Consider the following 26,251-nt stretch of genomic DNA (forward strand, 5'->3'; position numbering starts at 1 on the left):
GTGATTTGAGGGGCGTCTCCACCATACTGTGCCCCCCATGTCCAGCAGCGGAAGGACCCTAGACTGTGGCCCTCCCCCACCGAGCCTTGGCGTTGGCTGCACCAAGCTTCAGCGAGTCCCTTAGCACGTACTCCTGCAGTCTGCAGTGGGCCAGTCGGCAACATTCCCCGACGGACATCTCGCTCTGCTGGGTGGTGAGCAACGCTCGGGCAGACCAAAGAGCGTCTTTCACCGAGTTGATGACCCTCCAGCAGCACTCGATGTCAGTCTCTGAATGTGTCCCTGGGAACAGTCCGTAAATCACAGAGTCCTCTGTGACGGAGCTGTTCGGGATAAATCGTTCCAGGGACCCTTTCATACCTCTCCAGACTCGTTTTGCAAATCCACACTCTGCAAAGAGGTGGGCAACCGTCTCCTCTCCATAGCAACCGTCCCGGGGGCAGCGTGCGCTGGTAGTGAGGTTCCGACGGTGCAGGAAGGATCTAACCGAGAGGGCTCCCCTCACCGCCAGCCAAGCCAGGTCTTGGTGCTTGTTGGTCAGTTCTGGCGATGAGGCATTTTGCCAGACAAGCTGGGCAGTCTGCTCTGGGAACCACGCCACCGGATCCATCGAGTCCTTTCCCTGCAGTGCCTGCAGGACATTACGTGCTGACCACTGCCCGATGGACTTGTGGTCAAAGGTGTTGGTCCGGAAGAACCTGTCAACATACGTCAGATGGGGCGGCAATGTCCAGCTGACTGGTACATTGCGTGGCATCTGCGCCAGGCCCATCCTTCGCAACACCGGGGACAGGTAGAACCTCAGCAGGTAGTGGCACTTAGTGCCCACGTGCCTTGGCTCTACACTCCGCCTGATGCAGCCACACACAAAGGTGGCCATCAGGATGAGGGCGACGTTGGGCACGCTTTTGCCCCCGTTGTCTGCCGACTTGTACATGGTGACCCGTCGTACCCGGTCCATCCTCGACCCCCAGATGAACTGGAAGACGGCCCGGGTGATCCCCGTGGCGTAGGAGGGAGGGACAGGCCACACCTGTGCCAAGTACAGCAGACCCGAGAGCACCTCACACCTGATGACCAAATTTTTCCCGGTTATGGAGAGGGAGCGTTGCTTCCACAGCTCCAGCTTCCTCCCCACCTTGGCTATCCGCTCCAGCCAATTCTTGTTACTCGACTCAGCCCCCCCGAACCAGATTCCCAGCACCTTCAAGAAGTCAGGCTTGATGGTGAAGGGGATGGAAGATCGGTCGGGCCAGTTGCCAAAGAGCATGGCCTCGCTCTTCCTGCGGTTCACCCTGGCTCCCGTGGCCGACTCAAACTGGTCACAGATGCTGATCAATCTGCGGACCGACCTTGGATCCGAGCAGAAGACGGCGACATCGTCCATGTACAGGGAGGTCTTGACCTGAATGCCTCCACTGCCTGGCAATGTCACTCCTCTTATGCTCGCATCCTTCCTGATGGACTCGGCAAAAGGTTCAATACAGCAGACAAACAAGACAGGAGAGAGAGGGCAACCCTGCCTGACTCCAGACCTTACAGGGAAACTGTCTGATTCCCACCCATTGATTTGGACTGCACTACGGATGTCGGTGTAGATCAGTTTGATCCAATTTCGGATTCCCTCCCCAAAACCCATTTTGGAGAGCACGTCCCTCATGTACGTGTGCGATATCCTGTCGAAGGCCTTCTCCTGGTCCAAGCTGACTAGGCAGGCATCCACCCGTCTGTCCTGCACGTAGGCGATGGTATCTCTCAGCAGCGCTAGGCTGTCTGAGATTTTCCTGCCAGGTACAGCACAGGTTTGGTCCGGGTGGATCACCCGTCCCAGAGCAGACTTGACCCGGTTGGCGATGGCCTTAGACAGGATCTTGTAATCTACATTCAACAATGTTATGGGTCTCCAATTCTTTATATCTTTCATCTCCCCCTTCTGCTTGTAGATTAGGGTGATGCTGCCCTTCCTCATGGAGTCTGACATGCTGCCGGCTAGAAGCATGTCGTTGTACACTTCCAGCAGGTCCGGGCCCACCCAGTCCCACAGAGCCGAATACAACTCGGCCGGTAAGCCATCGCTTCCGGGAGTTTTACTCGAGTCAAAGGAGCGGATGGAGCCAGTCAGCTCCTCTAGGGTCAGTGGTTGGTCCAGACTCTCCTGCTTGCTGTCCTCCAAGACCTCCGTGATAGAGGACAGGAAGTTCTGGGAGGCGGTGCTGTCTGTGGCCTTTTGGTCATACAATTCCGAGTAAAAGGATTTGCAGACCCTCATCATGTCTGTCTGCGAGGATGCTACCGAGCCGTCCTCCTCCCTAAGGCTGTTGATCACAGAGCTCCCCCTGTGAACCTTATGGAAGAAGAAACGTGAGCACGTCTCATCCTGCTCCACATGGCGGACCCTGGATCGGAAGATGATCTTGGAGGATTCAGAGGTAAAGAGCCGAGCTTGCCGGTCCTTCACCTCTCTAAGTTCCTCCCTCACATCCACCCCCCTCGACTGCAGAAGGAGCAGTTGTTGCAATTCTGTCTGGAGTTGGCACAATTCCCTCTGACTCTGTCTTGCTCTCTGAACCCCTTTGGCTATGAAGAACCTCTTAATGTTCTCCTTGGTTGCTTCCCACCAGAGTGTCGGGGAGTCAAAGAGGGGCCTCACCGTTCTCCAACGTGCGTAGTCCCTCTTTAGCTCCTCAACGTTCTCTGGGGTCAACAGCTTCACATTTAACTTCCACGTCCCTCTGCCTGCCTTCCGGTCCTCCTGTAGGTGACAGGAAGCCTGAAGGAGGCAGTGGTCAGAGAAGAACACCGGCGTGAGGTCGGTGTGTCTCACCGTGACGGCCTTCGTGGTGAAGACGAAGTCTATCCGGGATCGGGCCAAACCGTCCGATCTCGACCAGGTGAACCGCGGCTGGGGCCCGCCTGCAGGGTCGCTGAAGGCGTCGCGCAGCTTTGCGTCTTTTACCGTTTCCATCAGGAACTTGGACGTGCTGTCCAGTCTGTTGTCAGCACTGCCGGATCGTCCAGCCGCATCAATGATGCAGTTGAAGTCACCGGCCAGAACGAGCTGCCGGGACGTGGCCAACAGCACTGGGAGCTGCTGGAGAACGGCCTGCCGCTCGCTCCGCACGGGTGGGGCATACACATTAATCAGCCGGAGCGGAGAACCACGGTACATTACATCCACCACGAGGAGACGCCCCGCAACCACCTCCCTGACCTCAGTGATGGCGAAGTTCCCTCCCCGCAGCAAGATCCCCAGGCCAGAAGCACGACAATCATTGCCCCCCGACCACACAGACAGTCCGTGGGGCCACCATCGCGACCACCTCCGATAACAGCGGAGGTGTGGCAACCCGCACTCCTGTAGAAAAGTCACATCTGCCTTGACCTTGGCCAGGTACTGCAAGGCATTAACACATCGCGCAGTGCTCTTCACACTGCGCACGTTTAAGGATGCCAGTTTGAGCTCCATTGTCCTTTAGAGTCCGTTTTCCTGCTCCCTCATGCCCACCGCTTCGGTGAATTGCCTCACCTTTCCTGGGCTCAGATACCCGGCCTCCTCAACGGGTTGGGTTTCCCCTGTGGTAACCCGAGGTGTCGTTGGGGGGGGGCTGCTCGTTTTACCCCCTTCTGGGTGCGCCGCTTCCCCCGTCTCTCGTGGCTGGGGCTCAGTGACAGGCTTACTGCTCCCGGAAACTCGGAGCTGAGGCCCAATGGCCGCTGCACTGCTCCCGGTTGCCCGGAGCTGGGGCCCATCGGCCTCTACGATACTCCCGGTTGCCCGGAGCTGGGGCCCATCGGCCGCTACAAAGCTCCCGGTTGCCCGGAGCTGGGGCCCAATGGCCACTGCACTGCTCCCGATGCCCTGGGGCTGGAGCCCCTCGACCGCTGCACTGCTCCCGATGCCCTGGGGCTGGAGCCCCTCGACCGCTGCACTGCTCCCGATGCCCTGGGGCTGGAGCTCCTCGATCGCTGCACTGCTCCCGTTGTCCTGGGGCCGGAGCCCCTCGACCGCTGCACTGCTCCCGTTGTCCTGGGGCCGGAGCCCCTCGATCGCTGCACTGCTCCCGATGTCCTGGGGCTGGAGCCCCTCGACCGCTGCACTGCTCTCGGTCTCCTGGTGCAGGTGTACAATCGTCCTGCACCTTCTCCTTTCCGCCCCGATTTTCTTCTTGTGGGGTTTCCCGTTCGCCTCATCCTCCGACGAGGAGAGGTTTCTCCCTTCTGTCAGGGAGAGAGACCGTTTTTTGGTGGTTTTTTTTGGGCTTGCCATCCCTTTCTGGCCTCTGCTCCGTGTGCTGACCCTTCTGGTGTTTTTTGGATTTTACAGTAGTCCAAATTTGCTCTCCCCCCTCCTCCATCGACTCTCCCTCCTGGGCTTGGTGCTGGAGTTCTCCTGGCACTTGGGGGCTCGAGGTGGTTGAGGTGGCTGAGGTGGTTGGGCTGTCCTCATCCCTGTTTCCCCTTTCTGCTGGGGACTTGGCAGTGGTAGTGGGTGTCTCACCTACCCTGGGGGTGCTGGAAGCCGCCCCTCTTGTTGCCTGTGCATATGTGCATGCTCTTTTTGGGCAGGCCCTGTAAAGGTGGCCTCCCTCCCCACACAGGTTACAGTTCTTGCTGGCTTGACAGTCCTTTGTCTCGTGGCCCTCCGTTTTGCAGTTTTTGCAGACCACTGCATTGCATTGGGCCATCACATGTCCAGGCTTATTACACTTTCTGCAAACTCTGGGCTGCCCCACGTAAATTAAATATCCTCGGTTTCCTCCAATTGCGAAAACTGATGGAGGGTGGAGGAGAGTTCCTTCCTTGTCCACCCTCAGTTTTACCTTGACCTGCCGCTTGCTCGTCCAAATCCCATGCAGATCCTTCACGTCCACGCTGTTCACTGCTCCGTCGACGTAGCGAGCAAGGAAGGTGAGGACATCCACTACGGGCACATGTGGGTTAAACATATGGACCGTGATCGTCCTTTCCTTTTGGTTTGGGAGGGTGAAGAGTGGCTGCACCTTCAGCAACGACAGCGGAGCTTCATTCCCCTTCTCCTTGAAATCCTTTAGCAGTTTTTGCCATCCTGTCGGAAGCACAAATGTAACATCGAAATAGCCGTTACCCGGGAAGTCCTGGAGGCAGTAGATATCCCTGGGCTCGAACTTGCAGGTTTCCAGCAATACCTTTTTTACAAAGGTGTCCCGACTGAAGGGCATCCCCTCACTGAGATCCTTGACACTAATCCTCAGGGTATTGCGGATACCCTGTCCTCTAGTTCCCATTGCAGCTGCCATTGCTACGATTTTTTAAATCGTAATCTGCAGCTCCTGTCCTTAAAGGACCGCCAGGACTGTTCTAATAAGAACAGATCTCTTTCCCTGTTCTAATAAGAACAGACGCTCTTTATTTAGCTCTTTTACTGACTGATAAGAACAGATACTACACTTGATCTTAGCCAAAACCGGGGACAGGTGATCATGGTGTCTCCCCTGCCAGGTAATGTAACGTCAAAATAACCGTTACCCGGGAAGTCCTGGAGTATTGCTGGAGACCTGCAAGTTCGAGCCCAGGGATATCTACTGCCTCCAGGACTTCTCGTCCTGGGAGATCGGCCATCGTGACCACCGATTCTCCCCTGCCAGGTAAGTATGCTTTGCAGCGGTTGCTCACACACACCCAACCACTATCACCACTTCTTTAATCCAACACGGGCCGCAATTACAAAACTTAGATCGCATCTTCTTAGGCACTCACTACCTAGAAACAAAGTATAACTTTATGTATTGCCATTCTTTTTTGTCTAAATTACTGTTACCTTTCAAAACATAATGCTTTGTGTTCGTCCTTCTTATTTGCATATCTTCCCTAAATGATAATAACCCGGCTGGCTTCCAGCCTGCAGTTCTGCAGTTCTCCGCTGGATGTCAGACTGCCCCTTGGTTTCATTCACAAATAAAGGACACATAGTGCTGGAGTAACTCAGCGGGTGAGGCAGCAGCTTTTGTTTAGTTTAGTGTAGAGGTACAGCGCAGAAACAGGCCCTTTGGCCCATCGAGTCCACACCGACCAGCGATCCTCGCACAATAACAACAGGGACACTTTTTACTTCTTTACCAAGCCAATTGACTTACAAAAATGTACGTCTGGAGTGTGGAAGGAAACCAAAGTTCTTGGAGAAAACTCACGCAGGGCACAGGGAGAACGTGCAAACTCCATATAGATAGCACCCGTAGCCTGGATCGATTCCGGGTCTCTGGCGCTGTACCCCGTGCCGCCCTGTCTGTGGAGAACATGGACAGACTGAAATAAAGAAGCATCCAGACCTGAAACATCAACTATACATGTTCCCCAAAGATGCTGCCTGACCTGCTGAGCTACTCCAGCACTCTGCGTCGATCTTTGGTATAAACCAGCATCTTTAGTTCTTTGTTTCTGTTGATAAGCCTGTGACTTAAGGCAGACACAAAAAGCTGGAGTAACTCAGTGGGTCAGGCAGCATCTCTGGAGAAATGGAATAGGTGACGTTTCAGGTCGAGACCTTTCTTCAGACTGTGACTTGTTTGTCAGACTTGGGAACAATTCTAAATACGGAAGATAGATAAAATTAACTAGGTATTAGCTACAAATGGACAAATGGGGCAGACTTAGATTGTTTTCTGTGTAGCGCCAGAGGTTGAGGGGCGACCTGATAGAAGTGTGTAAAATTATGAGAGGCACTCAGAACTCTTTACCAGAGTGGAGATGTTAAAAGACTAGAGGGTATAGCATTTAGTTGAGAGGGGCAAAGTTTAATGGAGATGTGTGTGGCAAATTTTTACACAGAAGGTGGTGGATGCCTGGAACCTGCTGCGTTGTGATGGAGGCCGGTGTGATAGTGGTGTTTAAGATGCTTTTAGATACGTACATGGATATGCAGGGGTGGAGTGGACAGAAATGGATCATGTGCAGGCAAAGGAGATTAGTTTATCTAAATATTATATAGGGATCATACATTATGGGACATCGGCCCTGTTTCTGCATTGTTCTTTTCTATGGATTAAGAAAGAACTGCAGATGCTGGTTTACATGTAAGTTTTAGGGTCCCGACCCAAAACAACATCCATCCATGTTCTCCAGAGACGTCTGAATAAGGGTCTCGACCCGATACGTCACCCATTCCTTCTCGCCATAAATGCTACCTGTCCCATTGAGTTTGTGTCGACCTTTTTCGGAGATGCTGCCTGGTCTGTTGATTACTGTGTGTCTGTTCTCTGTTCTATGATTGGTATTGTATCATGAAATATGTTTGTAGAAGACAAGGTCATTCTAAAATCATATGTTTACTATCTGGCTCTGGGGAATGAACAATGTTCGTCATTCTGCATTCCTCTTAACTATCCACCAAAATGGATTTTAAAGCTATTTAGTTTTGTCAAGACCAATACCTGCGGTGTAAGAAGTAATATAGTGGCCATTCTCAGCTGACATAATAATCCCACTAATACAGTGAAGACAGCAATCTGATGATGAATAGACTTAAAAATCACTTGTATCTGAGGATTAAAACATTCATTGTGGGGTTAAAATTTTTAATCACAAGTTATTCAGTTTTAATCATTCTGTCAAACAATAATAGAACACAATCATTTACACTTTGTTTAATTAATGGAGCTCGGTAAAATGTTCCTGTATTTTATGTTCTAATTCTTAGCATTTTTAATATTCCCATTAATTTTACTATTTTTTTGACACTTGTGAATGATGGAGTCTTTCAGGAGCAGCCACTGTCTCTGGACTGCCTGAGTGCAGATTCATTTCCCTGCAGCTTTATAGGTGAATCTCACTCTCCCCTCTGTTCCACTCCCACCCAATACTTGAGTCTGGCAGAACTCCAAACATGGAGGCACAAGAAACAGCGGGACTGTAGGTTTGATTAGTTTGTTTGTCGTGCCAAGCATCGAATTGTAACCGGGACGCAATGGTGGAGCTTTATTTGTGGGGTTCTGAACCCCATTTGTTCTGAGTTGCTGCTTGATGTAAAATGCTAGCCTGAATTTTATGGTTGAGTTGTTTGGGTGGGAATTAATCCCACAAGCCTGTGACTAGGGTGGCACGGTTGCGCAGTTGAAGCGCCAGAGACCCACGTCCGATTCTGACTACGAGCACTGCCTGTACGGAGTTTGTACCTTCTCCCCGTGACCTGCGTGGGTTTTCTCCAGGAGTTCCGGTTTCCTCCCGCTCTCCAAAGATGTGCAGGTTTGTAGGTTAACATAGAAACATAAAAATTAGGTGCAGGAGTAGGCCATTCGGCCCTTCGAGCCTGCACCGCCATTCAATATGATTATGGCTGATCATCCAACTCAGTATCCTGTACAATTAACCTGTAGGTTAATTGGCTTTGGTAAAATTGTAAATTGTCCCTGGTGTGTAGGACAGTGTGTGTGCGGGGATCGCTGGTTGGCGCGGACTTGGTGGGCTGAGGGGCCTGTTTTCGTGCTGTATCTGTAAACTAGGCTAAACTTATAGGGAAGCATACTCACAATTGAATCACAATCTAGGCTTGTAGACTGCAGAAAAACAATGTTAAATCTTATCGTTAAAAACACTCATTAATAAAGAAATCGATACTTGGGACAGACTTGCTCAAGAGAACGATGTACGGATGTTGATAAAAGCAGCTGCCACTTATTTCTAGGCTTCTTTATCTTGATCATTTCCGTAAGTTGGCCTGGGTCCAGGACTGGGAGATTCCACTTCACATACATGTGGGATTCTGCCGCGGATTGGTTAAGTCTCTTTCACCTTTGTGGGGGTTGCAAAGATCACTCGGTGAGCCAGTGCCAATTGGACCTAAAGGTAGTTTTTCAAGGAAAAAAGACCAAGGAGATAGAGATTTGTTAATAGGAGCTGTGAATTAAAAGGACCGCATATCTACAAGGGGACTACAAGCCGGAAAGGGTACGGAGAATATTGACGAGGATGTTGCCAGGACTAGAGGGTCTGAGCTTTCGGGGAGGTTGAGTAGGCTGGGACTCTATTCCCTGGAGCGCAGGAGGATGAGGGGCGATCTTATAGAGGTGTATAAAATCATGAGAGGAATAGATCCGGTAGTTGCTCAGAATCTCTTGCCCAGAGTAGGCGAATCGAGGACCAGAGGACATCGGTTTATGGGGAAAAGATGAAGGGGAAACGTTTAAGTTGAGGCTGGGACTATCCCAATGTTTAAGAATCGGGTACGTGAATAGGACAGGTTTAGAGGAATATGGGCTAAACGCAGGCAGGTGGGACTAGTGTAGCTGGGACATGATGGCCAGTGTGGACAAGTTGGACCGAAGGGCCTGTTTCCACACTCTAAGATTCTATGACTCTATTTATTCTATATCGACCATAATGTGACTGAACCGTGGAATTAATTAGCGAGGGACAGTAACTTAAGCTGAAAATTCAGGCTAACATTTCAAGTTGCATTTCTCTCAAATAATATCAGTAATTGCCATGGTTACCGGGATGCCTTGTAAATTTGCAACTTACTATCTGGTTAGCATGCAAAAAAAAGCTTTAATCTGTACTTTCATACACGTGACAGTAGACTAAACTAAACTATCTACGATGATAACATTTCAGGGCAGTAGGTTCACATTGAGAGGTCGGGCCCTGGAGAGTGTTGTAGAGTAGATGGAACTAGGAGCAGACTTTAGACATTGGGGTGGCACGGTGGCGCAGCAGTAGAGTTGCTGCCTTACTGTGCCGCGTTTGATTCAACCCAGGTCTGATCCCGAGTACGGGTGCTGTCTTTACGGAATTTGTATCTTCTCCCTGAGAATTATCTCCATGTGCAGGCAAAGGAGATTAGTTTATCTAAATATTATATTGGGCACAGACATTGTGGGACATAGGCCCTGTTTCTGCGCTTTCTGAGATTTAATCAAGCCCAGGGGAGATTGACCAACTATATAACTTGCCCAGTTGAATCTTTTTATGTTCATCCGAGATGGCATAAAAGATGGCAGAAACCTGGTTTAACATTTCACGTGGAAGGTGATGAGATGTTGAGCAATCTGTCATGTTGCTTATCTCCAAGGGCCGACCTTGTGCTGTCACTGTGTCTGGGACTCATTCAGCCATTTTCTAGATTTTGTTCTGTGTTACTGTAATATTTTGGTGTTATGAATTACTGCTTCCAAATTCAGCTTATCCTCAAATGAAACAAAATTCTTGTTTTTCTTCAGTTATATTGTTATAAATTGGACCGAAGCAAATGTGAACATGTACTGTTTTAAATATGTTTCTAATCCCCTAGAATGACTTTGTGATTGATCCAAGTTGTGAATATCACTGACTTTTTACCTGGTTAGGTAAAGGTTTACCAGTGGAAAGGTTAGGTACTCCACGCCATCTACTGAGTTTCAGGAAACTAAAGCCCCTGTCCCACTTTCACGACCTAATTTGCCCTCGACTCATACTCGCAGCACGGTCGCCACGAGATCGTAGGTCTTCATAACTCTTCCTCACGCTCGTGAGTGGTCTCCGCGTACTTGTGCCTCAAGTTGGTCACGGCGTTTTTTGCAGCCTGATAAAAAAATGTCCACGAGTAAAAAAGTCGGCATGGAAAAAATTGATACTTTTTACTCGTAGGTAGGTCGTGATGGTAGTCGTAGGTCGGTGACTGGCCAGAGGAAAAAAAAAATGCAATCATGACATAATTTTATCATGTGATCATTTTCCACTCGTAGCTAGTCGTAGTTCAATCAAAGACTTTATTGTCATAAATTTTGTTGCATCTGGACCACTGTGCAACATAAAATAACAAGGATAAAATAGATAAAAAGATAAAATAGATAATAGTGGCGGCACATTGTATGGAATTCAAGAGTCTGATGGCTCGGGGGAAGAAGCTGTTGTAAAACCTGGCCGTTCTGCTCCTTGTACTGCGATACCTTTTGCCCGAGGGCAGCAGAGTGAACAGTCCATGATGAAGATGTGTGGGGTCATTTATAATGCTGTTGGCTTTGGACAAGCAACGTTTGCACAAGCAACGTTTGCACGCAATGTCCCGGATTGAAGGAAGAGAAGTCCCGATGATTTTTTCAGCCGTCCTCACTACTCTGCACAGACTTCCAGTCGGAGGCTTTGCAGTCCCCAAACCAGACAGAGATGCAGCTGGTCAAAATGCTCTCTATGGTGCCCCTGTAGAAAGTGGTGAGGATGGGATGGGGGTGGTGAGCTCTTCTCATCCGGCACAGAAAGTGCAAACGTTGCTGTGCTCTCCTAGCTAGTGATACAATGTTTTGTGACCAGGTCAGACTGTTCGTGATCTGCACCCCCAGGAACTTAGTGCTACTGACCAACTCCACATCACTGTCATTAATGTGAAGTGGTGTGTGAATGTGCCAGTTTCTCCTGAAGTCAACGATGACCTCCTTTGTTTTGTCAACATTCAGGATCAGATTGTTCGTGTTGCACCAGTCCACCAGTTGTTTCACCTCCTCCCTGGCCCTCGGATAAGGCCCACCACTGTTGTGTCATCTGCGTACTTCATGATGTGGTTTGTACTAAACCTGGCACAACGGTCGTGGGTCATCAGGATAAACAGCAGTGGACTCAGGACACAGCCCTGAGGGGAACCAGTGCTCAGAGATGATGTTGGAGGTGTTGTTTCCAACCCACACTGACGGGTGTCGGTCAGTGAGGAAGTCCGGTAGCCAGTTACACGAGGAGGTGCCGAGGTCCAATGAACCAAATTTCCTTACCAAGTGCTGAGGGATGATTGTATTGAATGCTGAACTAAAGTCCACGAACAGTATTCGCACATGTGTGTTCTTCTCTAGATGCGCCAGGCTCAGGTGGAGTACGGAGGATATGGCATCCTCTGTGGAGCGGTTTGGCCTGTAAGCAAACTGGAACGGGTCAAGTGTGGAAGGGAGTCTGGAGGCAATATGTTGGTCTTAGGTGTGGAAAGATGAGGTCGAGGGGGTCGTAGACATAGTCGTAGGAGGTCTCTTACTTCGGCAAGTCAACATGCCCTTGACATTTTTTTCCAACTCGTCTAGGGTATTCTAAACTCATGGATTAGGTCGTTCAAATGGGACAGGCCCTTAACTGGGCATTTTCTTCAGAGATCCATTTGGTTCTTCCCCTAGCAAAGATTGACACAAAATGCTGGAGTAACTCAGCAGGACATGCAGCAACTTCCCATAGTGAGCCGTTGTGAAGATTTCCATCCAACCCCCTGTGCTGTTCTGTGGAAAGTGCCAGGGCAAGATCCAGATTTCTCACTGCCCACTGAACCAACCAAGTTAAATCTGCCACATATACAGGAGTCCCACTCAAATGAATCACAACACGTGATGTTACATTTTGGAGTACTCTGGATATGCAAGTCATAAAAAGTACTGCACAGACCCGCTGCCCTCCCCATGAATGTTTAGTTTAGAAATACAGCACAGAAGCAGGCCCCTTGACACATCCGAGTCTACGGCGAACAGTGATCCCCACACATTAACACTACCCAACACACACGAGAGACAATTTTACATTTATACCAAGTTAATTAGCCTACAAACCTGTACCTATTTGGAGTATGGGAGGAAACCGAAGATCTCGGAGAAAACCCAAGTAGGTCAAAGGGAGAATGTACAGACTCCACCTATAGTCAGGATCAAACCCGGGTCTCTGGTGTTGTAAGGAAGCAGCTCTATCTCTGCAGCCCTTTAACGTTTGATTGAGGAAGGGAGATACATTTAGCACAATAATCTGCTGGATGATCTTGGCGAATAGAGCAATAGCAGTCAGCTGGAAAGGGATTGTCAACGATTTAGGTCAAAAGCCTGCAGGGATTGCACACTGGGCTAGTTTGCCAGTAGATAATGCTCACACTTGAATATCACTGTGACATTTCATTGCTGATGGTTTCTAATACTGAGTTACAGTACAGTAGTCAACAAATATTTTCTGTGCTATGGATTGTTGTTGTTCTTCAATAAACACTTGCAGGCTCAGCCTTGAGTTGTTAAACAAGATGAATCCAAAACTAAAGTCCTCTGTTACAAATATCTTAGAAACAACTTATTTTTTACTGCAATTTGGTCAGACTCTTGACAGTGCATTCCTACTTTCATTCACTCTATTTGTTGACATATTGCCATCTTGTGGTGAAAAGGGCATTCATTTTATCCATGAATCACTCCAGCTGTATTCATTACAAGGCAGATTTATTGAAATAGTTGCACCTTTTCATAAAGCAGTACAACAGACATGGGACCAAAGGCACCTTTTTTTGGAGGATAAAAGACAGTTTATAATTAGGCAAGGTTTATTTTTAAAATCTACCCCCTACCCCACTGCGAATCCTGTAGCATCAATTCCCAAGCAGGATGAATTATGCAGTTTTCTGTTTAATTGACATGGAGTTTTGAAAACTGATTATTCAGCAATTTCTCTTGGTATTGTTATAAACGTTCCTTTCATATCTGCCCACCGAGCAGTTGGCCCAGGTTAAATTCCCAGCCACTAGTTTACAGTATCCAATTTTTTGTTTTAAATGAAGAAATTGAGGTAAAATGAATCCAGTGGACAATTATTCAGGGCAGCTGGTAGAGCTGCTGCCTCAATGCCAGACACCTGGGGTTGATCTTGACTTTATGTGCTGTCTCCCTGATGACCACTTGGATTTCCTCTGGATGCTTCAATTCCCTCCCACATCCCAAAGACGTGCGGGTTTGTAGGTTAACTGCCCCCAGCTCTGCAAATTGCCCCTTGTGTGTAGGGAGTGGATGAAAAAGTTGGATCATACTAGCTCTATGCTAATGGGCGATTGATGGTCAGCCTGGATTCAGTAGGCCAAAGGGCCCATGTCCACGCTGCATCTCTAAACTAAACATCATTCTCTGCAGCTCAGATCACATAACGGGAAGTTGGAAAATTTGAGCAGTTAAAAATAGTCTGGAAATAAGGGAAAGCTAGATATAGTGGCGGTATGGTTGTATGTTGCTCATAAGACAGAAAAACAGCTCAGATTACCCAGTGCACCTTCTTTGATACCAGTTCCACATTTCAGATTGCACAAAGCACAGCTAAAAACCTACTTCACTATGTGGACTGCAGAGATTAAAAGATGCTCTTCCATGTGAAGAACAACCTAGGATAGTCACTAAGAGGAAATAAGAGAGTGTGCAACATGAAGGTGGGCTTAGAACTCAAGGAGTTAGCAGAGGTACTATGGGAGTGATCTGCTGGAGATAGGTAGTCAAGCATTGGAGAAGAGGTCAGGGGTTGGGGCCAGACATCAGATCATAGGGCAGCAGCAATGGACTCATAAGAAAAAGGATAGTGTAGTTTGCTTTAGGACAAAGTGAAGTGGCATTGTTAGCATTAAGAGAAGGGCAGCAGGATAGAGTGGCGTTGGAGGTTCTCCCATGGAAGCAGTCAGGACCTTCTTCAGTCTCAAGAAGTGTCCCGAAGATAGACACAAAGTGTTGGAGTAACTCAACAGGTCAGGCAGCATATCTGAAGAAAACAGATGGGTGACATTGTGTCAGGTCCCAACCCAAAATGTTATTTGTCTGTTTTCCACCATAGCTGCCACCTTTCGGCATTTACTTATTGCAGTCACTAAATTAATAATGCAGCTCTAATCTGATAAGAGAGGATGTTAAAGAAAGGAAACTTCTGTGCAAAAAAAATAATTACGTGAAACTCAAAGGCAGGAATAGCCTGTGTGTAATTGTTAACTAAAACTAGCAATGCTTTATACCCTCCAGTTGCAAAATCTATAATGTTTAATAACGTTTATTCACTTTCAAACCATATAATACAAACTTTAAACAAGTCACATGAATTAATTACAGTCATCTTTGCTTTCATCTTGTCGTATTCAACATTTCATTGAGCTGACGCTACAAAACAAGAGACAAATTAGTATGCTGCACTCTAACATTTGTTACACTATTCTTACCCAACCCATCCACCCAATAAATGTAATAATTGAAGGATGTTGGATGTTCCTTTAGGAGATGAGGATGAATTTCTTTAGTCAGAAAATGACTAAAGATCTGTGGAATCTGTAGAACTCATTTGCCTCTGAAGGCTGTGAAGGCCAAGTCAATGGATATTTTTAAGGCAGAGATTGATAGATACTTAATTATTACAGGTTATGGGGAGGAGGAAGGGGAGAAAATAATGTTAGGAGGGCGAGATAGATCAGCCATGAATGAATGGTGGAGTAGACATGATGGACCAGATGGCCTAATTGTGCTCCTATCACTTACGGACTCATTGTGTATTATGAATGGGGGGGGGGGGGGGGGGGGGGATGTTTCCACCCGTGGGAGAGTCTCAAACCAGAGGCCGTAGCTTCGGAATAAATGGAAGTACCTTTAGAAATGAGAGAAGGAATTTCTAGAGTCAGAGGGCGGCGAATCTGTGGAATTCGTTGTCAGACTGCTTGGGAGGCCAAGTCAATGGATATTTTAAGGTGGAGAGGACAGATTCTTGATTAGTACGGGTGTCAGGGGTAACGGGGCAAAGGCAGGAGAATGGGGTTGAGAAGGAACGATAGATTAGCCATGATTGAATGCCAGAGGAAACATGATGGGCCAAATGGGCTTAATCTGCTCCTGGAGGCGATGAGTTTATGAACTGCACGAAGGAGGAAGTTAAGGTCCTCGCTCAACTTAAAATCTGAGTTATGGCCCCGAGTAGAGTCGATGATGGTGACAGTGAATAAGAGAAAATGAGTGCAATTTATCCCAGACTAGCAGAGAGAATGGGTGATAGGAAATGAAAGGGAAATATCATTTGATTTCTAATCCAAATCATCCAAATTTCCATCTGAAAAGTGCTCCCTTTTCATGCAGATAATGTAATCTCACTAAGTGTAGCTAAATAACTGGATGCCCGCATTCACAAACTGGATCCTCACGTCTAGAAGAGATCATATCTGTATAGCACTAGATTAACATTAGCACCTTTGAAAAAAAACAAGCAATTATCCTTTGATTTTTCAGATAATTGATATTCAAGCAAGATTCCCATAATTTATTCCACTCCCCCATAAAATTCCCGTTTCTTCCCAAAGATGCCCAACCAGCTGTGAGAAGGTGAAAAATATACATTTTCTAGATGCGCTGGGACGCATCCTCAGTGATGTGACCTGGGGTCATAGGGTGTTTCGGGTCTCACAACATCAGACACCCTCGCCCAGGCGACCCAGCTAGGGTTGATCAGGCCCCGACTTGTGCACCAGCAGCAATCGCCCACGGATCAGCCATCTTAATAACTACTCTGCAAGGATTTGGAGACTCTGGGACTGGGCTCTGTGGGATGAGTCCTAGCCGGGCTCCTCCTGCGTCTCACCAGGTTCAAGGCCTGTGCGCTGCACCTCCAGCAGTCTGTTTTTGTCTCATAATTTAAAAATTGATAACCAAGTTAGTTATTTGAATGATGAGACACCTAAAGTTATTTTCAATGTCACTAATAAATGTAGAAAATTATATTAGACATGCATGAAGACTCACGAACTGGAGCAGCCGGCCTGACAGAATATCATATTAGTAATTTGCTGCAACTACAATCATTATAGTGTGATCAAGGCATATTTGAAAAATTAGGAGCATTACATTTAAGAATGTGATACTTACAGATAGCTGTTCAATACTTTTAAATGTCTGGTCATCCAGTTCAGTTAAATCTGTGCTGCTTATCTTGCTGGCCAGAATTTGGATGTCCTACAACAGAGAGGGGGGGGGGGGGGGGGGGGGGAATAGAACTCCTGTAGAGATTAAATCAACTTAAACCCGATTGTAGGATAAATTGGCAGAATAAAAGGGTGGCACAGCGGTAGAGTTGCTGCCTTACAACGAATGAGACGTGGGCGCGATCCAGACTACGGGTGCTGCCTGCACGGAGTTTGTACGTTCTCCCTACGGGTTTTCTCTAGGTGCTCTGGTTTCCTCCCACACGCCAAAGATATATGTTTGTAGGTTAATTGGCTTTGGTAAAAATTGTTTATTGTCCCTTCTGTGTGGAATAGTACTTGCATACGGGGATCACTGGTCAGTGTGGACTCAGTGGGCCGAAGGGCCTGTCTCCAGGCTGTCTCTAAACTAAACCAACCAGAACCCATTATTAAATGACCAAAGATGTTATAGATGTTCCAAACCCCTGCTGCTTCATCACCCTTTTATCCTCCATCTTCCCTCTTCTGCATGTCCCCTTCTGCCTATATCGCTGCCTCCGGCTTTACATTCCACATCTCTTCTCTCCTTATCAGACCCCCCCCCCCCGTCTCCTTTTTATCTCTAGCCCTCATGCACCCATCTGTTCATCAAACCCCCCTACCCGTATCCACCTATCACTTGCCAGGCAATGTCCGGCACCCATCTTTTTCCAGATTGTCCACCCCACCAAACTACAAACAGTCTGAAGTGTGCCAACGCCAAGTTGCCTGTCCATTCCCTCTGCAGATGCTGCTTGACCCACTGAGTTTCTGCAGTACTTTTGTGTTTTGCTTGTATTAAATTCCGTCGTCAGCTCACCTGTTTATTCTCTGTTTCTGTGGCATCAACGAGAGGGCTTCCCGTGAAGCTAAACACACGCTCCCCCATCTTTCGCACACGAGCCGCTGTCGCTGGCAACCTATGTTAGCAAGATACACAACAGATGACAGGTGAAACTTCTGAGGTTTCTTATGCAATCAGAAATATTGTTCATAATTCCTGAAGCATAGTACAGTAGCACGCGTTTCGGGTTTTGATCCCAATTACATAATCCCATGGAATGTAAAAAAGCTTCCAGCTCATTTGTTTCAATATTTAATAAACTGACCGTAAATCAAACTTGGGTGTTATCAGTGGTGTGGGTCCCCAAATATCAGAAGTATTTGCAGAGCTCTGCCCTTTGATCCGACTTGTCCTGTAGAATTGAAAAGACGATTAGAGCTAACCTGCACAAACATTTACAGTAAAAGATAGAGTTGGACACAGCGGTAGAGTTACTGCCTTACAGTGCTGCAGCGCAGAGTCCCGAGTGCTGTCTGGACGGAGTTTGCACATTCTCCCCGTGAACGCGTGGGTTTTCTCCGAGATCTTCGGTTTTCTTCCACACTCCAAACACGTCCAGGATTGTAGATTAATTGACATGGTATAAATATAAAATTATCCCTAAAGTATGTCGGATAGTGTTAATGTGTGGGGATTGCTGGTCGCTGGGCCAAAGGGCCTGTTTCTGCGCAGTATTTCTACACTAAAAACAAAACATTCCCCAGCTGAGAGGGGAAGGATTAAATAGGAACCCGCGTGGCAATGTATTTCACTGAGGATGGTAGGTATACAGAACGAGCCGCCAGAGAAGGTATTCGAGGAGGTGTGATAACATTTAAAAGACGTTTGGATAGGTACATGGATAGGAAAGATTTAGAGATATGGGTCAAACACGGGCAGGTGAGACTAACAGAACTAGTGCGAACAGGTGATCAATAGTTGGCATGGACTCAGTGAGCTGAAGGACCAGTTGCATGCTACATCTTTAAACTAAAACCTACACTAAAAATGCCAAAGAAAATGTGTCGTGTCTACGCTAAGATGTTTTTTAAATAATCCAGCCAAGCCAGTATTATCCTGGACAATATATTAATATTAATACAATAAAATCAATTGTGCAAATGAAAAGATGTCTGAGTCGTTCAGTTTTATTTAGATGTATTGGTCCACTTCCAGATCCAATCACCGTCTAGGCTGAACGCTCCTCTCCCCTCCACCCACCTCATCCCTCCTTCTACCCTCCTCTCTCCCCCTCCTCTCCCCTTCTCCCCCTTTTCCACTCCCCCCCACTCACCTCCCCTTCTCACATTATCCAACCCCCGCCCCCCCACTTTCCCCGACGCCCCCCATTTGTGGACCCAGCCTGTGACAACTAGATCCCACTAATAGTACTGCACAAAGGCCACCTCATCTGTTTTAGTAACATTGACTATGGGATAAATGCAGACTTTAGGAACAACAACCCCCCCTCCTCCGCCCCTCTCGCCTTGCTTCAAAATGGGTGGTGGGTATTTAGTGGCGGAGCAGGTGGATGGCACTGGTACATTGACATTACCTGCACCCAGTTGAAACGCCCGCTGCCTCTGGGGGTTTTGAGAGACCACTGGAAGAGAGATCTGCCTCTCGGACAACTCGTGGCCAACCGTTTAATTCCCATGCAGAATATTGGGGGTTTGGAGTCCAACCCCTGGGGCCCGTGTCCAGTGCCCTTCGGCCCACCGATTCCGCACCGACCAGTGATCGGGGGGGGGGGGAGGACAAGAGTGAAGCGGGGAGAAGGGAGGAATTATTGTATTAATTTAAATACAGGTGCACAACCTTTTATCCGAAAGCCTTGGGACCAGACACATTTCGGATATCGGACATTTTCGGGTTTCGGAATGGAAGATTTTTAGCGTAGATTAGGTAGGTAGCGCTGGCGGCTTGGAAAGTCTGGAGCGGCTGCCTCCTCCCCGGAGACCGGGGAATCATTGTAAATCATTGCTTAAATGTTAGTCAGTAAGTTTGGAGGGATTTTATGTGGTGGGGGTGAAGGGGGGAACTTTAATTCTTAGTCCCCTACCTGGTCAGAGAGGCGGGGAGCGGGCAATGCCTTTCCGGGTCGCCGTGCAGTACTGTGCCGCGGCTCCCACATCACAGAGCTGGGGCTGTGGCCGGCTGCGCTGGATTTAGATTTGTAGCGCCGCGCAGCCAGGGGTAGAGTTCGCCGTGGTCGGAGCTACAACCGGCGCCGCCCGTGGCTGGACCACCGCAGCCCGGACCGCTGTGGGCCGCGGCTCCCAACATCGTGGAGCTGGGGCTGCGGTGGTCCGGCCACGGGCGGCGCCGGTTGTAGCTCCGACCACGGCGAACTCTACCCCTGGCTGCGCGGCGCTACAAATCCAAATCCAGCGCAGCCGGCCACAGCCCCAGCTCCACGATGTTGGGAGCCGCGGCACAGCGGTCCGGAGCTTACTGCACGGCGACCCGGTAAGGCATTGCCCGCTCCCCGCTTCTCTGACCAGGTAGGGGACTAAGAATTAAAGTTCCCCCCAAAAGCCCACCAAACTAACTGACTAACATTTAAGCAATGATTTACAATGATTCCTACCCTCCCGCGCAATATACACTCACCCAATATACTCTCACCTTCTCTTTTTTGAATGGGGATTTAGTTCCCCTTTGTTGGAGGACCGACCGGAGGTTCCGCTGTCACCTCTGCAGGCCGCCCTCGGTGAACGTTTTCAAGGACCTTTCTTCAAGGACCGAAAAAATGTCCGCTATTCGGAGGTTTTCGTTATTTGGATCTTCGGATAAAAGGTTGTGCACCTGTATATTAATATAAGGAAATATTTTACAGTCCCTAATCTTAACCGGGCATCACCCACAGAACAGCATACGTCAGCGTGTGATAGAGCGCACGACATGATGAGACACCCAGATGTCGCCCCTGTATTTTGAACATTCCAAAATCCTGGGGCGGCAGGGAGACACCGGCGGCACTACACGCGTCACGACCCGACCATCTCTTTTTTGACTGTCGCCTAAAATGTAGCCCAGGTGGGACAGGCCCTTAAGATTGAAACCTAGTATAAGTGTCTATTTAATACTTAATATTAAGAGGCAGCTGATAGGGTGGACTGGGAATAAGGGACAGTGTAAAAATGAACAAAGGTTGATAGAAGTGTGGAACCCTAGTTTGTTTTCAATTTAGTTTGGAGATATAGCTCGGAAATAGGCCGTTTGACCCACCGACTCAGCGCCGACCAGCAAACCCCGTTAACACTATCCTACACACACTTGGGATCATTTACAATTTTTACCAAGCTAATTAACCGACAAACCTGTACATCTTTGGAGTGTGGGAGGAAACTGGAGCTCCTGGAGAAAACCCACACAGGTCAAAGGTTTTTTGTCACGTGTACCAATTCAGATAGTGATATGCGATTTACCCATACTGAAGAAGCAACACGACACACAACTACAAAAGAGTTAACATAAATATCCACCGCAGCGGATTCCCCACATTCCTCGCTGTGATGGAAGGCAATAAAGTCTAATCATCTTCCCTCATCTGCGACTTGGAGTTCTCTTGTCGGTCTCTAACCAGAGATCAGGAGCTCCACGATGTTAAAGTCGGCAGGCTCCCGCGGTGGAGCTCAAAGTCGGTCTCCAGCAAAGGCCGCCAACTCCTCGATGTTAGGCCGCTGTGCGGACGGAGATACGATACAAAAAAATAAAAAATCACAGGGAGAACGTACAAACTCCGTACAGACAGCACCCATAGTCAGGAACAACCCTGGGTCTCTGGTGCAGTAGGAACACAACTTTACCATTGTGTCACCCTTGTTAGATCATAACTATTAGAATGGCACATTGTTTAAACAGTATCAAGAGATACATGGAAAGATTGGTACTGTAGTTAGGTCACAGATCAACCATGAACTCATTGAATGTAGACAAAAATGCTGGAGAAACTCAGCAGGTGAGGCAGCATCTGTGGAGCGAAGGAATAGGTGGCGTTTCGGGTCATGACCCGTCTTCAGAATGATGTGGGGCGGGAAGAAGAAAGGACGAGGCGGAGACAGTGGAGAGCTGGGAAGGGGAGGGGAAGGAGGGAGAAAGCAAGGACTACCTGAAATTGGAGAAGTCAATGTTCATACCGCTGGGATGTGAACGACCCAAGCAAAATATGAGGTGCTGCTCCTCCAATTTGCAGTGGGACTCACTCTGGCCATGGAGGAGGCCCAGGACAGAAAGGTCGGTTTCGGAATGGGAGTGGAAGTGCTGAGCCACCGGGAGATCAGATTGGTTATTGCGAACTGAGCGGAGGTGGTCTCACCGATGTAGAGCAGTTAACACCTAGAACAGCGGATGCAATAGATGAGATTGGAGGTGGTGCAGCTGAACCTCTGCCTCACCTGTAAAGACTGCTTGGGTCCTTGGATGGAATAGAGGGGGGAAGGTAAAGCGACAAGTGTAGCATTTCCTGCGGTTGCAAAGGAAAGTACCAGGGGAGGGGGTGGTTTGATTTGGAAGGAACAAATTGACCAAGGAGTTACGGAGGGAGCGGTCTCTGCGGAAAGCCGAAAGGAGAGAAGATGTGGCCAGTAGTGGGATCCTGTTGGAGGTGGCGAAAAAGACAGAAGATTATCTGTTTTATGTGCTGGTAGGGTGGAAGGTGAGGACAAGGGGGACTCTGACCTTGTTACTAGTGGTGGTGGGGGGGGGGGGGGGGGGGGGGGGGGGGGGGGGGGGGAGAAGAAGGTGAGTGAGAGCAGGGCTACGGGATATAGAGGAGAACTAATTGAATGGTGGATGGGTTCTAGGGATTTATTGTGTTATTCCCATCTTCAGTTATTTATTGAGGAAAGGTGAAGCAGAATATCCCCACAGAAGCCTATAGCTGTACAGGGATAACACGAATGAAGACCCATATATAGTAGTTGCTTAAAGTGAGCAAAATGATGACAAAGCTCAGCATTGCTGCAGTAAAACTACAGCTAGGTTGTATTAATGACCAAAAATAAACCATTCTCAAACTGGTAAACTCACTAACTGTAATTATCAAAAGATAAAATATGACATTTCTCTTCTGTATGAGAAGTGCTGATGAATAATTACCTTCTAACCCGGCCATTGGTGGTAGATGATGAGGGAGGTCTACTTTTAGCCGAGGTGGTAACACCTTGCTTGGTCTATCGGAGAAGAGTTTAAAAATAATAGCTCAAATTCTTAGAACAAACTCATGAGAATAGGTTACATAGCCTAAAAATATGGCTTTTACGAGGCAAAGTTTGACATCTCCAATGAGATTACATTTCTTAAACTCAAACAAGAACCCCAGGGACCACCATTGTCCAAGTTCTATCAAAGCCTTGGGTTACAGAAGCACAGCAGAAGCTGGCTACTACAAAACCTGATCTCACCCGTGACCCTTCAAGGTCCATACTGCCAACACCCAAAAGACTTGTTAACACTTCACTGGAAAACTCACCAAGGTGAAGTTATCTCAAACAGTCAAGAAATTAATTCTATTCACAACCATGGTATCAGGAGCAAAATGTTTATTAAACTAGTAATTTCCTCAATCTACATAGTTTATGGATGCTTTCAAATAGTGATCGTCAAACGGGATCAAATATTTTGGGATATATTTTTGATTTTTTCATTTCATATGCAAGGGGATAGCTGGAGTCTCCTTGCAGAGTCTCAACCCAAAATGTTGACTATCCTTCCCTTTGCTGATGTTCTTTAGCTTCCGAGTTTTTCCAGCAATCTGATTTTTGCTCCAGATTGCGGCATCTGTAGCCTCTTTTGTTTCCATTTTACTATCTACTGAAAAACTCAATGTTTGTCGATTATGGTGTCAGACATGCAAAGGGTGTGACCTGCCAAGCAGACCCTCGAGGATGGGGATATTTGTTTGGGAGAAGAGTTTGTCTTGCTAGTGGATTCCAAGGTAATTTGGGAGATATAGATATCCTTTGAGCTGCTGTAGGTAATCTTGGAAGTGCAGGGATCACTGTTGTCTGATAGACAATGAGCTTAGTGCCCACAACTCAAAACACAGCACTCTCATTAACAAAAGATAGACACAAAAGGCTGAAGTAACTCAGTGGGTCAGGCAGCATCTCTGAAGAAAAAGAAGCGACGTTTTGGTTCAGAACTCTTCTAGTCTGAAGAAAGGTTCAGACTCAAAACATCACCTATTATTTTTCTCCAGAGATGCTGCTTGACCCACTGAGTTACTCCAGCAATGTGTCTATCTTTGGTGTAAACCAGCATCTGCAGTTCCTTCCTACTAACCCATAAACAAGTTGTAATCTGTACTCTTTGACATTTTTTTTTAAACCAGCAAGTTTGAGCAGTCTATTAACCTCTACAACAACACATTAATAAATGTAGGTGCAACTTTAGTCAATAACTCACTTGCATTGAGCAGATGCGATTACTGGCTATGAATGTACAAGCTACCTACAGAACTCAATCCCTCAAACCTGCTCAGCCGTTTAACAAAAGCACAGTCAACTGGTATGCAAAAAGGAACTGCAGATGCTGGCCTAATACTGATGATAGACAAAATACTGGAGTAACTCAGCTGGTCAGGCTAGTTTACAACTGTACCAACAGGCATGGAAAGCAGAGTAGCAGCATACCAAAAACAGACACAAATGCTGCAGTAACTCTGGGTCAGACAGCATCTCTGGAGAAAAGGTATAGGCGATGTTTTGGGTCAGAACCCTTCTTCAGACTGAAAGATAGTCTGATCTGGGGGGAAGGCAATGAAAAACCAGAGGTGAGAAAAGGATTCCAGCCCTGACTTGTTCTGGCCTTTTCAGTAGCCCTCCCCCCCAAATCTTTCAGTCTGAAGGACTGTTCTGACCCAAAATGTCACCTATTCCTTTTCTCCAGAGATGCTGTCTGACCCAGAGTTACTGCAGCATTTGTGTCTGTTTTTGGTATGCTGCTACTCTGCTTTCCATGCCTGTTGGTACAGTTGTAAACTAGAAAGACTGGTTTACGCCAAGTGACCCCCAGCCAGCCAATACACGATTCCCTACATCATCATCTTTTAAGTTCCATGAGCTCTGATGCAGGACGTTAGCAAGCATATTTTGGTTAGAGTTCTCATGTATTATGACAGCACCATTATAAAGGCACTCACCTTTCGGAACATTTTACTTGATGGAGGAAGTAAATTTGCTGCGTCATCGACATCGACACCATCATTTGCTGCGTCATCGACACGCTTTGTTTTCTGTTTACCTGGAGGGAATATAGCATTTAAAATGAAAACATCTACAACTATTTGTTTTATAAAAGAGAAAAGTAGTGACCTGTTCTAATCAATACAAATCAATAATCACTAACCAGCATATGACTTGGTTACTGAGATACATGTACCAATACTAATAATGCAAATTCTTGGGCAGGCAGAGAAACGCATTGCAATCAATCTTGTCAGTCTTCCTAAGTGGGTACTCCAAACTGAAGCTATAGCAATACATGTACAATCTATATGATAAACCAATCTAAATATTGTTTGAGTGTTTACTTTACTACCTACAGGTTTTCCCCATTTTGGATGATGCAAACCTCGACCTGTAGACAGGCCAGTTTGCCTTTGGTAAATAAATGCACATTAGAACACAAGATCAATAATAAAATAGGAATCAATCTAGAGTTTCTACAATACATACCTACATGGCCCAACCACAACATAAACATTGGGCGCCTTTCATTCAGTGAGATACTGGGTTGTGCATCTATCTCTTCTCTCCCCTATACACCTGAATGGACAGTTTTATTTTGCTGTGAATACACCAATTCATTTTCGATGCTATTCTAATTTGACCCTCAACCAACTCGAAATAAATGGGTTCAACTGCAGAATAGAAAAGGTGAATCGTCCCGTCTACAGCTCATGGTTTGCTTCATCCAAAATAGGGAAACAGAAAAGGGTGATGAAGGTAGACAAAAGTGCTGGAGAAACTCAGCGGGTGCAGCAGCATCTATGGAGCGAAGGAAATAGGCAACGTTTCGGGCCGAAACCCTTCCATAAGTAAGACTGAAACGTGGCGAACGTGGTTACAGGACTCTCAGTTGAGAAAGAATGGAAGATGGAAAATAAAGTAGAAATATTGCTTTAACATTTTGTGGTGAGAGTAATGGTGTGCTAACATGATACGATTAACCACTACAAGTTGAACTAAGAAACAAAAAGAAAAGTGGATATTGTGCTTCTAGGAGAGTATTGCAAATCTCTTGTTGAATGGAAACAAATGCAAATATTTATGCACATTTCTGAATAATGTGAATACCAAGGAACAGGAACATCAGCCTCCACATCTGGCCTAGGCACAACATTATTGCCAGGGATTACCAGGGGAGAGCTTTCATAATTTTGTTTGGATTAAAATGGTGTCGGAGCACCAGTTGCTGGGACATGGGAAGACCTGCAATTTGAGGCATGATATCCCGCATACAAATTTGAGCTGACTATCCCTACTCAGTCCTTGCCTATCCAAATACTAGTAGATCCTGTCCCTCAATTCTCTCCAGTTACTTACCCGCGACTGACGATAGGCTCACTGGCCTATAGCATCCTGGCTTGTCCTTGCAGCCCTTCTTAAATAATCTAAATTAAATTAGTGTCCTGCCAGTCATTTGGTACCTCCCCCATAGCTGAAGATACAAATATCTCTGCCCGAGTACCAGCAATTTCTTCGCTAGCTTCCCGCGATGTTAGGGAACAGACATTGCTAGCGCTA

The 26,251-nt window shown here is 47.3% G+C and overlaps 1 protein-coding gene, 2 long non-coding RNA genes and 1 pseudogene across 3 annotated transcripts in view; 1 reads left to right on the plus strand and 3 right to left on the minus strand.

Moving 5' to 3' along the window:
• Positions 1–26,251, plus strand: part of LOC116988602 (uncharacterized protein C1orf109-like) — a 166,213-nt gene that overhangs the window by 87,772 nt on the left and 52,190 nt on the right. The gene's annotated exons all lie outside the window — the stretch shown is intronic.
• LOC116988655 lies at positions 5,443–5,632 on the minus strand (annotated as a pseudogene).
• LOC116988604 lies at positions 14,807–17,596 on the minus strand. Its single transcript, XR_004416000.1, has 3 exons — positions 17,496–17,596; positions 16,599–16,685; positions 14,807–14,855 (listed from the first exon to the last, which is right to left on the minus strand). It is a non-coding gene; the product is annotated as an uncharacterized LOC116988604 (long non-coding RNA).
• Positions 17,791–24,680, minus strand: LOC116988603. Its single transcript, XR_004415999.1, has 3 exons — positions 24,646–24,680; positions 22,602–22,675; positions 17,791–17,871 (listed from the first exon to the last, which is right to left on the minus strand). It is a non-coding gene; the product is annotated as an uncharacterized LOC116988603 (long non-coding RNA).

The sequence above is a fragment of the Amblyraja radiata genome, chromosome 27, assembly GCF_010909765.2.
Source record: "Amblyraja radiata isolate CabotCenter1 chromosome 27, sAmbRad1.1.pri, whole genome shotgun sequence".
Taxonomy (NCBI): domain Eukaryota; kingdom Metazoa; phylum Chordata; class Chondrichthyes; order Rajiformes; family Rajidae; genus Amblyraja; species Amblyraja radiata.